We start from the raw sequence: 13,746 nt of genomic DNA on the forward strand, positions 1-13,746 counted from the left end.
GACTGCACAGTTTTCCACCCCTGCCCCCCCCCCCCCCCCCCCCCTCCACCTGACATGCTTTATATACCCTCCACAGCTAGTGCCGCCATCTGCTGTCTGTGCGTGATTACTGCATGATGACATAAAACATAGTTGGTGGTTACATTAATCTAACTGGAGCGTGTACTTTGATCATTAATGAGTCAGACTGTGATGAGGCCAGTTCACTACTGTTGAAGCTTGATTCCATATCAAATCAATCAATTTTCGTTACTTTTTGGACCCTGATGTTCCAGAGTTCAATGTTTTGTTGTTTAACTGTATCTAAGCAGTTAACAAATACTGCCAGCTTTTTGCTTTTGGGTTTCAAAACACAAAAAATTGTCCAACTTTCTAAATGGCGTGAGACATAACTTGAGCCTAACTACAAAACTACTGAAGCTAAGAACTGACTTGGGAGTGATTATAAAGCTCTGTAACTGTGCTTTAATTTGATATGCAATGAGCTTAATCTTGAACAAATCTAAAAATTTATCCTGAAATTCTCAAAACTGCTGTCTTGTTTTTCCTCAAAAAATATATTTGCTTTTTTCATAATTCTGTTTGCCTAAAGTTGAAATTGGAGAAAGGATGTGCTGAAAGAAAAATTAATTTGCAAATATAGTACTACACCAAACAAGTATGGAATTTTTTATTCTACTGTTATACGACACATACTGAGCCCAAAGTGGAAAAACATATAAATTATCTTCTCAGTAATCTTATTCACTAGGAGATTGATGGCAAAAACTATTTGGTAAACTGTACTGAATATGCAAACTTCCTCAGATACGAGAGGGATACTTTTAACATCTGAAGTGTAATTTAATTAGTTTAGGTGCTTATTGATGATGTTAAATTTACCATCACAGAATGAAATTTTTGTTGAAAAGAATGAGATTTTCACTCTGCAGCGGAGTGTGCGCTGATATGAAACTTCCTGGCAGATTAAAACTGTGTGCCCGACCGAGACTCGAACTCGGGACCTTTGCCTTTTGCGGGCAAGTGCTCTACCATCTGAGCTACCGAAGCACGACTCACGCCAGGTCCTCACAGCTTTACTTCTGCCAGTATCTTGTCTCCTACCTTCCAAACTTTACAGAAGCTCTCCTGCGAAACTTGCAGAACTAACACTCCTGAAAGAAAGGATACTGCGGAGACATGGCTTAGCCACAGCCTGGGGGATGTTTCCAGAATGAGATTTTCACTCTGCAGCGGAGTGCACTTGCCCGCGAAAGGCAAAGGTCCAGAGTTCGAGTCTCGGTCGGGCACACAGTTTTAATCTGCCAGGAAGTTTCATATCAGTGCACACTCTGCTGCAGAGTGAAAATCTCATTCTGGAAACATCCCCCAGGCTGTGGCTAAGCCATGTCTCCGCAGTATCCTTAGTTCTGCAAGTTTCGCAGGACAGCTTCTGTAAAGTTTGGAAGGTAGGAGACGAGATACTGGCAGAAGTAAAGCTGTGAGGACCGGGCGTGAGTCGTGCTTCGGTAGCTCAGATGGTAGAGCACTTGCCCGCGAAAGGCAAAGGTCCCGAGTTCGAGTCTCGGTCGGGCACACAGTTTTAATCTGCGAGGAAGTTTGAAATTTTTGTTGTTAGGTCACATTTGGTTTCCAAAGTGAGGCAAACCAGTTTTCTGGCTATACAAAATAACTTACAAGAGGAACAAGTTCTTAAAACCCATGATTTTGGTGGAAATTACTAATTTGTACTTCAAGATGAAATGCAGTCCTACCACTGGACCATTAGCCAAGCTATTCCACATCCTTTTGCTGTGTACTTTAACATCTATAATGCTGAACTTGAGTATCTGAATTATGTCACAACACAGTGGCATTTAATGTTTTCCAGTCAACGTTGATCTTAGCGTCAAACACACACACACACACACACACACACACACACACACACTCTCTCTCTCTCTCTCTCTCTCTTTCTCAACACATGAATCATAAGACTGATTATAATATTGATGCAGAATGATATATTTTCTCACAGCACATGGTAAAAGTGCTTGCAACAGCCTTGGAGAAATTCTCAAAATGACTTACTTCTATAGTTTACAAAGGTTATTTAAAAACAAAATCATGACACCCAAGCGGCTATACAGTTTTGCTCATGAAACCAGTGCTGTCAAATTTTGAATTATGTACAACAGAAGAACACCAGTAAAATGAAATAAGGTTACTGTCCCAATTCAGTAACTCAAAACTCATCAGACAGACTCGCATGACACACACTTAGTGCAGTGTCTGAATTTTGGGCTACATTTAAGCCATAATCTTTCAGTGGAAACTCATGTTTTCACGTCATTTCCAAGAACCAATAGCTAGAGGCAATGTGAATGCGACAGCTCTGAAAAAAAGTGAGGCATGGAATGTATATCAAAAAGACAGATAAGATGCTGTGATTGTGGGTAGCTTATTTGACAGGCTGTTGTTGGCACCTGATCCACAGTGGAGAGACCCCAGCCTCCACAAATAAGCTGTTCACAGGGCTAGTTCAAAAGGCTCCTTTTTTTAGTGGTGGTGGTGGTGGTGGTGGGGTGGGGGGGTGGGGGGTTAGGGTGAAAAACATCCAAGGTCATAAGCACCCAGTAAAGAACCAGGGAATGCTGGGACCACGAGAGGAAAAAACCGTTACAAGGTCCAATAAAAAAAGGAAGAAAAAAACAAATGTAAAACATCAAGACATTACGGAAGAGTATCTAAAAGACATCGACAAGAAACCGGAGTCACCAGGTAGAAATCAAATCTCTTTTGCCATATTACTGCTTTTAAAAAAACTTAAAACGTGAGCCACAGCTTGCACATCACCTGCTAAAATGTCTGGCAAAGCGGGCGGCAGACCGACCCTGATCATGAGACATGAGTGGCTAAAATAAGGGCAGAGGATCAGGAAATGTCTGACTGTTAACGGTTGGCTACAGAAAGGACAGCCACTCAACAAGAGGCGGTGACTAAAGTGGCAGTGCCCTATTCACAACTGAGCTAACATTACTTCCTCACGGTGAGACGGCCGGGAGGAAGCCGACCAGGCTGTAGGGAGAGGTTTCACTTCTCTGAGTTTGTTCCCAAGAAGGGAGCACCAATGGTCATGCCAAAGTGATGTGATACGCTGATAGAGAAAAGTACGAATATCTTGTGAGGGAACAGAGTAAGAGGCAGGTCAACCGAGATGGACGGCGGCCTTGGCTACAGCATCAGAAGTGTCATTCCCAGACAAACCCATCTAGGAACAAATGGAGGCAGTCCTGGATCTGTCGAATGATAGGGGGGACTGGATCAGGATCATCTAGACTCTGAAGGGTACTGAGGGAGTCAGAGCAGATCATACAGTGAGTGAGCTGGTGTCTACGGATGTAGTGAACAGCCTGATAGAGGGCAAAAAGCCCTGATGTAAAAATTGTGCACTGGTCGAGAAGCCGGTATTGAAACTTATCAGCCCCGATGACAAAAGCACAGCCAACACCATGGGCGGACTTCGAACCATCAGTGTACAAAAATATGCTATCAGCAAGTTGTGAGCGAAGTTCGAGAAATTTGCAGTGATAGGTCAGCTCGGGAGTTGAATCCTTCGGGAATGAGCTGAGGTCAAGACAAACACAAACCTCTGTCTGAAGTCAAGGTGATGAAGGGCTCTCCCCCATTCGGAAAGTGGCAGGAAATGTGAACTGCAGCTGCTGAAGCAGGTGACGAAATTGGATGCCAGGAGGCCGCAGAGAAGAAATGTATATCTCGTACTGGCAGTCAAGAATGTCATCAAAAAGGGGTCAAAGGTTGGGTGGCCTGGCATACCTACTGAGTAGGATGTCACGCCGGTGTGACAGTGGTAGTTCACTGGCTTCTGCATAGAGACTCTCAACTGGGCTAGTACGGAAGGCACTAGTGGCGAGACGGATCCCCAAATGGTGTATTGTATTTAAACAGCTTGAGATAGAAGGCCTTGCAGAGGAGTAGACTATGCATCCATAATCCAACTTGGAGCGGACAAGAGATCGATAGAGGCAGAGGAGGACAGTACGGTCAGCTCCCCAAGAAATACCACGCAATACACAAAGGACATTAAGGGACCAGCTGCAGCGTGCTGCCAGGTAGGACACGTGGGGAGACCTGCTGAGTTTCCTATCGAACGTAAGCCCTTAGAACTTCGTTGCATCCACTAACAGGAGAGCATTTTGGCGCAGTCGCAAGGACGGTGGAAGAAACGCCTTGTACTGCCAGAAGTTAGTGCAAATGGATTTGGCAGTAGAAAAGCGGAAACTATTTGTGACACTCCACGGATAGAGACAGTCCAGACAATGCTGAAAACAGCATTGCAGGAGACATGTCTGCTGGGAGCTGCAAAAAATAGCAAAGTTGTCCACGAAAAGAGAGCCGGAAATGCCAGCTGGAAAGCAGTCCATAATAGGGTTGATGGCTATGGCGAAGAGGATGACACTCAGTACGGATCCCTGAGTCACCCCGTTCTCCTGTGAAAAGGTGTGGGATAAGGAGGAACTCACACGTACCCGGAAGACTTGGTCCATTAAAAATTCTCAGATGAAAGTGGGAAGACGACCGCAGAGGCCCCATGTGTGCATAATACGTAGAATGCCTGTCCACCAACATGTATCATAGGCTTTCTCAAAATCAAAGAAAATGGCCGCTGTTTGTCGCTTCTGCAGAAAATTATTCATGATGAATGTCGACAGGGTGACGAGACGATCAAGCGCAGAGCGGAGCTTTCAGAACCCACACTGAACATTAGTGAGAAGATGGTGTGGCTCCAGCCACCACACTAATCTACCATTGACCATGCACGCTGTGGGTAAGGGAAATTGAATGATAGCTAGAAGGAAGAGATTTATCTTTACCAGGCTTAGGTAGGGAACAATAGTAGCTTCACGCCAAAGCATGGGAAATACACTGTCAGTCCAAATACGGTTGTAGGTATCGAGGAGAAAGCGTTTTCCCACAGGGGGAAGATTCTGCAGAATGAGGACGTGGATTGTTTCGGGTCCAGGAGCAGAAGATCTGGATGAGGAGAGAGCATGCTTGAGCTCCCTCATGGTAAAAAGAGTATTGTAGCATTATCGATTCAAAGAGAGAAAAGAGATTGCACGAGCCTCATCCACCTGTTTCCGAGGAAGGAAGGCAGAATGGTAGTGGGTGGAGCTTGAAACCTCCTAAATAACGACCCAAAGCATTGGAAACAGCGACAGGGTCGACTATGACGTTTCCCGCCACAGTCAGACCAGAAATCGGGAAGTGGAAGGTAGTCTCGGAAAGCCGGCGCAGGCCAGCCCAAACGAGAGAGGACGGAGTAAAACTTTTGAACGAGCTAGTGAAAGAAATCCAGCACGCTTTCTTGCTTTCCTTAATAGTGCAACAGCACTGCACACATAGTTGCTTGTAGCGGATGCAGTTCGTTAACGTAGGATGACGGTGAAAGACACGAAGCTCACGTCGTTGGGCAAAAATCACATTGCCACACTCCACAGTCCACCAAGGGACTGGGACCCAACGGGGAGAAGTAGTAGTATGAGGGATAGAGGATTCAGCAGCCGAGAGAATAATGTCCAAGAGGTGCTCGACCTGATCATCATAGCTGGGAAACAGTCGGTCGTCAAAGACTGCCAAGGAGGAATATAGCCTCCAGTCAGCAAGAGGGAATTTCCAATGAGCTGTGGCAGGGTATGATTGTACAGGCGAGTCACACAAGGGAAGTGGTCACTCGAGTGAGTATCGGAAAGAGCACACCACTCGAGACATGGAGCGAGCTGGGCAGAACAGATCGAGAGGAATAAGTGTGCGTGGAATCAGAGAGAAACGTGGCTTCGCCGGTGTTAAGGCACACGAGATTAAGATTATTAAGAAGATCTGCCAAAAGAGAACCTCTCGGGCAGGCGACAGGCAAGCCCCAGAGAGGATGATGGGCATTGGTGTCACCAAGGAGCAGAAAGGGTGGAGGAAGTTGAGCAACAAGCTGCATCAGGTCCGCCCTAGTGACAGCAGAAGATGTAGTGATGTAAATGCTGCAGAGGGAGAAGGTAAATGCCGAAAGGAAAACACGGGCAGCAACTGCTTGCAGGTGGATGTGCAAGGCGATAGGACGATGACAAACATCATCATTAGAAGGAATCCCTCCCGTAAGGGGAAGATCCATCCGTAGCAAAGTAAAATGGGAAAGAACAAAATGGTCTTGAGGATGTAGCTTGGTTTCTTGGAGACAGACTACAAGCAGACACTGCGATCGCAGGAGCAGCTGGAGGTCCACCCTGTTAGACCAAAGGCCACAGATATTCCGTTGTAAAAGGGCCATAAAATTTAAGAACACCGGAGAATGAAGAAGAAACACTTACCTCAACAGCTGCTTAGGGCGAGCCGTCGAGGGAGGACGGCAACTACAATCCACAGGTGGAGGATCTTCGTCCATCAACTCAGCAGGATAAATGGAGCGTCCCTGGTGTCGGTAAGTTGAAAGGGACCGATGAGTCAAAGAGTGCCGACGAGTCGGAGAGGGGAAAGACTGTTTAACTCGGAGTACGCAATAAATCTTCCCAGGAATATTCCTTTTTGAATGGACGGTTCGCTGGCTGCATTGCAACCATCTTCGCCAGTGAGGGCGAAGGAGGGGTTGCAGAATCTACAGCCCGAGAAGCGGGAGATGGAGTGTCAGCTTGAAGGCGAGGCGACTTTGCCACCATCGAAATGAACTGCAAGTCACAAGTTTGCGTAGCCATGTTTTTTGTGGGACGGGGAGAGGCTAACATGGTGCTGTAGCTTCCAGACAAAGGGACAGCCGGTTTACAGCTTGCCAACAGTTTCCGGGCAACAGGAAAAGTGAACTTCTCCTTCACCCTTATCTCCTGAACAGCCCGCTCGTCTTGATAAACGGGACAAGAACGGGAAGAAGCAGCATGGTCTACATGACAATTAATGCAGGGAGGGGGAGTGGGGGGGACAGGTGCCTTTGTGTGCATCCCTGCTATAAGTGACACATTTGGCTGCGTTTTAACATGACGCGCTGGTACGGTTGAACTGGTGACATTTACAATGCTGCAACGGATTGAGAATATAAGGGCACACAGAGATGACTTCACAGCCTGCCTTTATCTTGGTAGGAAGCGTTAACCGATTGAAAGTCAGGAACAATGTGCGTGTGGGCACCAAATTGGCAGCTTCCTTTTTCCATAACTCTATGAACAGCAGTAATGCCTTGATCCGATAGATAATTCGTTATTTTGTCCTCCGTCAAACCATCCAACAGCCGGGTGTAGATAACACCGCGGGACAATTTAAGTGTCCTGTGAGCCACCACTTTTAGAGGATATTCGTGGAGGAATTGGGCCTTGAGCAGTTTCCAGGCCTGGAGAGCACTATCAATTTCCAAAAGCAGAGTACCATTGTGGAGACGAGAGCATGACTTCACAGGGCCGGCGATGCCATCCACGCCTTTCTGTATAACAAAGGGGTTAACAGTAGCAAAAGTCTGGTTTTTGTCTAAACATGAGACTACTAGAAATCGAGGCGCAACAGGAAGAGACATTGAGGCAGGAGACTCATTCCTGAGGCAGGAGACTCATTCCACTTTTGTTTATGGGAAACACTTTGAGGAAGAGAAGGAAAATCAGTCACTGGGAAGAAGTCCCCCATGATTGCCAGCATCTCTGATGGTGCGCTCCTTCCAGCAGGGGCCCTCCAAAGGGGAGTCCCCCCGCCTTACGTGATTGCCATCACCTTAGGTCACACCTCCCGAACGAAAGATGGAGGTACCAATTGGCAGAGAAGGAAGGTAACAGCTCAGGAAATCACCCCTCCCTGGGTCTGGCCTGTACCAGGGGGTACATGCGGGCTCTAAATGCCAACTCGGGGCTGGGAATTACCCATTAGCCAGTCTCCTGCTATGCGGCAAATGTGTGGGTGGCCGTCAGGCACACACCGGGAGGAGAAGAAGAGAGAGAATGCAAATTATGTTCATTATAGTAATCATTGTGGAGTTGTTTCCATTTACGGCAACTTTTATTATGTAAATATATCATCAGGTTTATAATGCAGGATTAATAATATATAACCCAGTTCTTAGTAAGCCAAATACTTCAGCTCGATTTTTGAAGGAAAGTATTGGTTTCACAGTTTGTTATTAAAATCTCTTAGTTCTTTTGTATAATATAATATTCTTAATTTTATACCTCAAGAATCAATTCTTCATCCATCTTAAAATTTAACCACTTTTTGTAAACATAAACATACTTTTCTGGATTTTAGTAAAATCAAGCAAATATTACAGCATTATTGTGTTACATATCAAATTAGAGGACTTTTCCAGTGACACCAGTTTCAGCTTCCTAGGATCAATAGTTTTGAAGCTACGGACATTTTTGTTTCATGGTACACACAGAAAAACCAGTCCTTTGACATTTGAAAAACAATTTATTTAAGCACTGGTGAGTCTAAAAGCCCATAATTTAGTTCACTCAATGGGTATATAAAATAACAAACAATAATAAATGACTATGAGGTCCAAACTTTTGACTTATGGATATGGAATTATCACGATGTGCATAAACAGTACAGAATTGTAAGTGTGCAAATGTATTTTCATTATATTATCTTATCATTAATTATGGGAGATGGGTAAACTAAGAACTTTATCTAGGCTTCATTGTTGCCACGGTTTAGGATGGTGGCAGTACGCTTGCAAATACTGAAGTGCCGACAGCAAGAAAATGGACGTTAACTGCAAAATGTTGAGTAAAACTCAGACATAATGTTACACATTTCCTCTCACCACAATATAATCTGAATGGCCTCTGAGCATGCCAAATATTTAACAGTTTCCTTAGAAATGAAACGATGGAAAATCCAGGATGGAATGTAACAATATAATGGAAAAGATAGTTTCTACTCAACATAAAGCAGAGATGCCAAGTTGCAGGAAAACACAACAAAAAGACTGTCAGAAAGTTAGCTTACAGTCAACAAGGCCTTTGTCAAAAATAAACAAAAAACACACACACTGGCAGCTGCCAGGGACTGGTTGTGGTTGTGGTTGTGCTTGTGCTTGTGCTTGTGCGTGTGTGTGTGTTTGTTTGTTTGTGTGTGTGTGACAAAGGTCTTGTTGGCTGAAAGTTAACTTTCCGACAGTCTTTTTGTTGTGCATTTCTGCAACTCAACACCTCCGTTATATGGTGATTAGCAACTATCATTTTCATTATATTTACTTAGAAATGGATTTTTTGCAGTCTAGTGACCATCAGTTCCTCATTTAGTACTGATATAATGCTGATATTTTCATCATTTCAATCTCACTAATGTATGCAAGTCTCATGTTTCCACAGCACTATGTCCCATGCTACCTCAGTAACCCTCAAAACTGAAGACTGCTTCAACAATTACTTTAATGTGTTTCTCTTGTTTCACAATACCATTCTGACCCAGAATGCACCAGTCATGTGCTGCCCAAGAGCTAAACTTTTCTTGACCTGGCTTGAAAGGGGGTTCAGCCTATTCAATATTCTCCATGTATTACTTTAGTAGTTTTTCACCACCCTCCCAATCTCTGTATCATTGCAATAACAGTTTAAGCCCTTTCTGATTCTGTTACTTTGTCATAAGGTTCTTGTCATTAAAACCACTATCACCATGGAAATTGTCCTGTGTGTCCACCAGCCACTATCTACACTATCTACTCCCCTGTTATTCCTGTTGCATATGGCCGAAAGCAGTAACAAAATACATTTCATTATCCAACTGGCATGGAATCACTGTTTACAATTCCATTTTGGATTGGAGTGAAGAGTCAACATCATTTTTTCCCCCAGCAGGTAATTTGGATTCTTCCTCCTACACAGCTGTACACTTCATAACTTTAACAGGAACCACTGGACTGCAACTCACAATCATCTCTTATATTGTTTGCTTTTCCTTTTCTTTCTCATTGTCCTCTTCAGAATTTGCTTCTTTTTTCCCAGCACTGTTTTGTCAACATCTACTCCTCCCATTCTCTCTTTCCTATGACATGTCATCTTAACCCTCTGCCACTCCCATTTTTTTGTGTCCACAAATCCCATATGATGATGACACTTCCTGTCAGATTAAAACTGTGTGCCAGACCAAGATTCAAACTCGTGACTTTTGCCCTTTGTGGACAAGTGCTCTACCAACTGATCTACCCAAGCACAGCTCACAACCCGTCCTGGCAGCTTTAATTCTGCCAGTACCTTGTCTCATACCTTCCAAACTTCACAGAAGCTCTCCTGCAAACCTTACAGAGTGCTAGTTCTGTAAGTTTCGCAGGAGAGCTTCTGTGACGTTTGGAAGATAGGAGACACGGTACTTGCGGAATTAAAGTTGTGAGGACAGGTCGTGGGACAAGCTTGGTTAGCTCAGTTGGTAGAGCACTTGCCCATGAAATGTAAAGGTCCCAAGTTCAAATCTTGATCCGGCACACAATTTTAATCTGCGAGGAAGTTTCATATCAGTGCACACTCTGCTGCAGAGTGAAAATTTCGTTCTGGAAACATCCCATATGTTGATACTCATATGTTGTTACATTTCTGTTGTTGACTTCCTTCCCAATCTGTCATGCTGTAACTTCATTATTTGTCCCAATTCTTTCTGTGTACGTTTCTTATAAATGATACAATCAACACTTTATAGTCAAAACTAATGTGAATATTTTATTACTGAAAAAAATTACCAAATCATTTTACTTGAAATAAAAAACCCTAAAATACTCCTTGCTTATGGTAATCTTGTTACTTATGTGATAACAGATGAACTTTGATTGTTCTCAACAAACAATTCACAAAGAACAGTCTTTTATCACTCTACAATCCAGTGTTTTTAATTTATCATGCTAGTATTAATGTGGTACCATCTTACAACAAACATGAACTACATAATAACCAGCACACCAGAGCATACAAAAAGTAGAATTCTTAATTAGAAAATAACACATGCAATCTGCAATATAGTATTTTATTTCATCGCCACTTTATTAGTTCAGTTAGATAATGAAGCAGCTAAAAACAGTGTGTGATATGATGAAGCAACCAAAAATAAATGTCAACTGGACAATGGCACAAAGTGGGTAACACACATGCTGTACAAAAGAAAAGAAAACTAAAAACTTGAGTTAAAAATATTACATTCAAGAGCTACTAGTGTTCAAATCTCTACACTCTTTTTCAAAATATAAATACCAGCAAAGTAAATGGATTTTATTTACTAAATGCTGGAATAGACACTATGGCAAATTATTGTTGACTGATAAAATGTTCCTGGGGTTCGATAATCCATGTTCAGCTCAGTTGGACAGGAATAGGGACCAATGCAGTGCAGCACTGTTAAAGGAATCATTCTAAAACATTCCTAAACATATTCAAAGATTTTTTGGTGTCTTTGAGTCTCTCACAGTTTAACAGTTTATCCAATGTATTAGTTCAACAGGAGTACATAACCAGATTTCCCAAAAATCAAACAGACATATAGCATTATTAATGACAAAGTCATTAAAAGTGGAAGATCATGGTATTTATGGATCACAACTGCAAAAAAGACAAGTTTAGAATTGAAGTCCTTCTCTAAAAATAAAAAATAAAAAGACGAAGGTTGAAGGAGATAAAGATTGAACGTCTGCTGCCAACCCAGTCTTTGGACTGAGTGTTAAAGCAGGAACCAGTAGAATACAAAATGAAATACATGAACTGCCCAATGCATTAGAAAATATTACTGTTTAACATATAAAGAATGTAGCCACTCTCTTGCAGTATACTTTGCATAAATCTATTATGGTGCAAAATCTCTTGTTCTACAAGGACATGATGAATTTATCTTTGTTTTTGTGTTCAATCATCAACAACATAAACACGTGATACTATAACATTTCATATGACTGACAAAGACATTTAAAGAAGTCGGCCCTCAAGATAAGCCAGCAGCACAGCATACCAAAAGGAAAACGTCTGTTGTATGGATATGAACTAGCATGCAGGAGTACTGTTTCTACCACAACCACAACTACCAACATCACAATGACCACCACCATTATCACCAACATTCGCTACAACAAACTAAGAAAAGCTTTCTTATTATTACAGATGATTCTGATTCTACTGAACAAGGAATGTAAACAACTCAAGAGCTTGGGTTCAATAAACAAAACTATTTAATAAATTATTTACTGCTATTGTCACTTTCTTCTGTGAATTAATTGTGACTCCTCGACAATCCATGCCTACATCAGATACTAATAACATTAATCTGAAACAGTGTGCAGTGTTCTACAGTTAAGAAATTTAGATGAATAGAGACTGATTTTATATAGTATCACGCATCAAAAATGCATCAGCTTACAACTTACCAAGTAATCATTTAACAGAAGCTGGTAAGAAAGTAGTCCATTATGGTGCATCCCACATTTTTCACAGGAAAGTGACAGAGCTGGTATATTTACTGCCAACCAGAACATGAACTTGCATCAGAGAAATGAATTTGAAATGTGCTGTCATGCTACTCTGACAGACGGAAAACAACTACATGCACCCTGGACATGCCAACAATAAAGCTAAAGCACATATAATATTTTTAATGCCAATCACACATCAGTCAGTCAAAACACTAAAAGCTCTAGAATACAAGAATGCTTTTGGGTGGATGTTATTTATATTTTGTTGGTAAAATGTTCATATTGTTCCACACTATAGTATACCTATTAAGGCCCATATATCTAATATATTTTAGCACACTTAAAAGGAACAGTAAAAATGCTACTAACATTTCTGAGATTTATAAGCAGTAACAAAAACACTGCCTTCCTAATACAGTAGAGACTTGCTTGGGGGAAAATAAAAATCATTGCAGCTAAACAGCTGTCATTCAGCACATGTGACTACAAGCATGCAGTGTAATGACACTACCTGGCAACACACTCAGAGTGTGCCTATAGTGCTGTCGCCATAGAGGACCCTGCCAAGAGCTTCGCTGGCAGGGACAGCATGCTCTCAGGAGGTCTCCTCAAGACACAGGCTGTCTCTGAAAAATCCCACTCTCTTGCTTGACTGCTGTACAAGATGAGTTAGCTTTCCCAAACCCTTATGAAGTTATAATTAAATTAACTCTACTGAATTTCAGTTTAATACCAAATTTCTGGTGACTGAGTTCATTTCGTACTGCTTGACACTCCACTCTTCCAGCAAAACAGAGTTTGCATTGTGCAACAGATCACATTGACAAATATCATAAACAGTTCAAAGAATTTGTGCAGCTGATTCATTATCGATTAATTATTCTGTCTCAAAAAATTAGATGTCAACATGACAAATAATATGAAAAGATCTAATATGCTCTACAACTGAGTTTTGTACAAAGAATTTAAATATTTTCTTCTATTTAAAAATATTTAGCTACAAAGAAACAGATATCAATGAATTAGATAACTAGGCATATTGACATTTCTGTCTGTTCTTTCTCTTTGTAGAACATAATTTAAAGACTGGTCTTCTTCTGAAGATGGACAATTTATCAAAAGACAACTGACATTATCCACATCATTTAGATCACAACAAAGAAAACACATACTTCAGCATTCAATTATGGAGCATGATCATTTCATTCACTGTTTCAAACCGGCAGGGTAACCAGCAGTCTTTACAGAGCATAAGCAGTCTTTACAGAGCATAATTGGAATTCTAGCAACTAACTACAATGAGACATTAGTACACATTTATTATCAAGATATTA

General features: G+C 42.0%; 1 protein-coding gene across 3 annotated transcripts in view; it reads right to left on the reverse strand.

Moving 5' to 3' along the window:
* LOC126188162 (coiled-coil domain-containing protein 102A) overlaps positions 1–13,746 on the reverse strand; it is a 133,525-nt gene that overhangs the window by 7,757 nt on the left and 112,022 nt on the right. The window contains exon 9 of one of the 3 annotated variants that reach the window (XR_007537826.1): positions 12,924–13,038. The exons of 1 other annotated variant lie outside the window; for it this stretch is intronic. The gene's annotated coding sequence lies outside the window, so the exon portion shown is untranslated. Of the gene's footprint in view, positions 1–12,367; positions 12,460–12,923; positions 13,039–13,746 lie in introns of all 3 variants that reach the window. One more of the 3 variants, XR_007537825.1, reaches the window with a different exon arrangement.

This window comes from Schistocerca cancellata, chromosome 5, assembly GCF_023864275.1.
Source record: "Schistocerca cancellata isolate TAMUIC-IGC-003103 chromosome 5, iqSchCanc2.1, whole genome shotgun sequence".
NCBI classification, from domain to species: domain Eukaryota; kingdom Metazoa; phylum Arthropoda; class Insecta; order Orthoptera; family Acrididae; genus Schistocerca; species Schistocerca cancellata.